A 3,358-nucleotide genomic window follows, 5' to 3' on the forward strand; every position below is an offset into this window, starting at 1 on the left:
GGTTTTTGAATTACGTGTTGCGATCTGACATAATGCACCAACAAACCGAATGAACTTGTGGAACGGCATTATTTCAGCAGCATTTTCCAAATCAATTAGTGGTTCCGAATATCAGCTGCATGGAGATAAAAATGTGAGAGCGATTTGGCGAATACTTGAAAAAGTTAAGAATTACATTATGACCAAGAGATGAAGCTGGAAAAGTTCAGTGGTAAGAGTTTTCTATTATTTTGTTTTGCTATTACGCAATTATTTCTTCAGCTTCTTGAGAAGATAAGGTTTATCTAAAGAAAAAGTTTAAGAAGTAATCAACGAAAAAGGGAAAATTTTCCGTAACTTCTTTTACAATCAGGAATCTCGAGTTAAATGCGACGAAAGCTTACGTATCAAAGTTCTGCGTAGAAGTAGATGCGCGCAATTTGTATGCCTAAAAGTATGCAACGTCTCAAGGGAAACACAGAAACTCATACTACCGAAAATAATCGTTTTTATGAAAGATTTTTACTTTAAAATCATTGCAAAATCTTTTATTTTACCCTAATTTTTAATCGTTATTTTACGATTTTTATTTTCTAGATCATATTATAACCGTTATTTTCCGATTTCATTTTTCTCTATTATAACGGTTAATAATTATCAAAAAAATAAGAATCCAAAATAACGATTACATATTTCTGGTCGAAAAAATTTAAATCACAAAATAACCATTAGAGAAAAATAAACCAAATAAATTACCGATTAAAAATTATAGAAAAAATAGAAATTTAAGGAGTCAGTCTTAAAGGATTTTCTAGGAAAGGGGCGACTTAATTTGGTATTCATTTATTGATAGAAAGTTACTTTTGATGCTAAATATGTTATGCGCCAAACATCTTTTTCTCGACTCTTGCTATGATATTAAGTTCTGGGTATAATGGCTCCAGGAATGAGTCAGAATAGAAGCTAACGAAAAATAATTCGTACCAAGTGGTACAAGGACGTAAAATTATCAAACAATGCTCCTAAAAGTATACAAGGCAAGCTTTTTAAACTAGTTGTGTCATTATTTTTGCAGTGAATATAAAATTCTCAATTGTTATATGAAAGTTTTTATAAGCCACAGGTCATTGGCGTGTCTTCAGTATTCGCCCAAAGGCAAATAAGGAATTATGCTCTTTCCATGAAGCTACCGAAAAAAAAATTCTTCTATACATATAAAGTCAAAGCAGAACTAGGGATAACAGAAAAACCTCGATGCATCGCAAATGTCGATGATTTGCTTGGACGCATCGAAAATTCTCCAATCGGTTATAAATAGTCAATGTATCGACCAATTATGCAAAAGGGATAAGGGAATTTAACCAAAAAAAAAATTTTAATCGCTACAAAAAGTTCTATTAGAAACGCAATTAGCTTAATTTCAGTAATTAATTGGAAATTCTGTACAATTTTGCTAACAACATAATTCCTAGTGAAATGATATCTGAAACCCCCTATGTAAATCTATGCGTCGATGTATGCCCTTCGATGTATCGAAAAATATCGATGTACATTAGGATGCATCGTATTATAGAAATGCAACGATGTGTTTTTGACACACACATCCCTAAGTAGAACCAATTATATTCTAGACGCTTTAACCTTTCATTGTTCATCATTGAAATACATTTCACTACTTTCTTCCGCCCCTCTCTCTATCTTTCCCTTCGAAAGCTGTCTTAGCGGCAGCAATACAAAGCATTACAAAGCGAACTGCCAAAAAATAATAGCCAACTTATTTTCGTCAACCCCATATACCGTCATCACTTTGACTCTTTGTCGAATTCGACAGCTTGGCGTGAATCGACCAAGTCAAAGGTGATCGCTTTATGCACGTGCAGTCCAGACAGTCCAATCAGCCAAATCGTACTTTGACCTCAAATTATTTTGAGGTGAAGCCAAAATACAAAGAAAAAAGAAAATAAGCATTTTTACCTGTTTGCCTTTGTCATTTTAATAGCAATCTAAACCGTCTTTGTTTGTTGGCATACGTCTGGTTTGCATGGCAATTTGCGATGTGTGTTTGAGTGGTCTGAATTTTATTTTTCCTATTTGTTTCAATTAATTTTGGTTTGCCAACCTGACCAATATAATTTCGTTATATACTTTGAAAACCTTAAACTTGGCAAAAGTTGAAAAATTTTATATTAAAAAATTTAGCTCTCATGGGGTTATGAACGTATGTCATGATTAAAGCAAAGATTTCCCTGAAAGGAGCAACAAGTTGGGGGCATAAGCACAACTATGTGGCATCGTTACAATAATGAAATAGTGGAAATAGTGCTAAGTTGGGGCTTCGTTAACTCTTCGCTATATCTGCGATGGTATCCATATCAGCCCAAAACTAGTTCTGTTAAATATACTAATGAAACCCCCCGAACAGCACGAGCAAAGAAGGAAATCTGGCTCAAAAAAATATGAAAAAACTCTTGAGCCTTGCCACACTTTCTGTAACTGTAATGCAAATAGCACAAATTTTGGGCTTTAGTTAAATTCAAGCTGTCGATTCTATAAAAAAAAACGGAAAGCTCCTAGATTTCATGTCAGCGTATCCCAGAGCAACGTCAAAAATCTGCCGAAACAAAGTACTTAGCTTTACAAGCTCTCAAAGTATACTTTTGACACTGCTGACATAGACACGAACTCGGAAGCTCGTCTTCCAAGACGAAATCTCCGCTCAGCAACTGATGTGTTATTATTCGAATACTGCCAATCTTTCGAAACAATATCCAATCTCGACACATCCGCCAGATTTTGCAACCTTCATTAGATTATTTTTAAAGAAAATCGAGATACAGCCTTAAAATCTTTTGTTTCCAAAATAAAATTCCCACCTTTTAAAGCACGGAGATTTCAACCTTGGGCAGCCGCTAACTGATGTCTAGTTTAGTTGAAAATTACAACCAGGAAATTAGCGCCATTTTTATCTAATTGAACTCTTTTGTGTATAAAATTATGTAAGCATCAGTTTCCATATCTCTTGGTGTCCAAGCTTATTGTTCAATACAAAATGATAAAAAAAAAAACTTGTTATCCATATTTAGCCAATGACACAAAATTCTATAAAAAAAAATTTAGCAACCCTAAAAGGGCTACAAAAACTATAGAGAATTTTTGAAATAATTGAAATGAAATGAACAGATTTCAAAAAGAGTAAGAATGCCTGGTATTCGGCATCCAGAATCAATTCAACTGTGAAGAAATCACTTTCCAACACAATCGAAAGATGGAAGTAAGGGGTATTACGACGGTTGTGGTTATAAGATCAATAGCGACTTCTAGAGTTCTCTCATTCAAGGATAAAGAAAACTTTTCGAACAGCAGATATAAATTCTTCAAG

Source organism: Rhagoletis pomonella, unplaced genomic scaffold (genome assembly GCF_013731165.1).
Source record: "Rhagoletis pomonella isolate Grant_MI unplaced genomic scaffold, Rhpom_1.0 Rhpom_scaffold_00013, whole genome shotgun sequence".
Lineage (NCBI taxonomy): Eukaryota > Metazoa > Arthropoda > Insecta > Diptera > Tephritidae > Rhagoletis > Rhagoletis pomonella.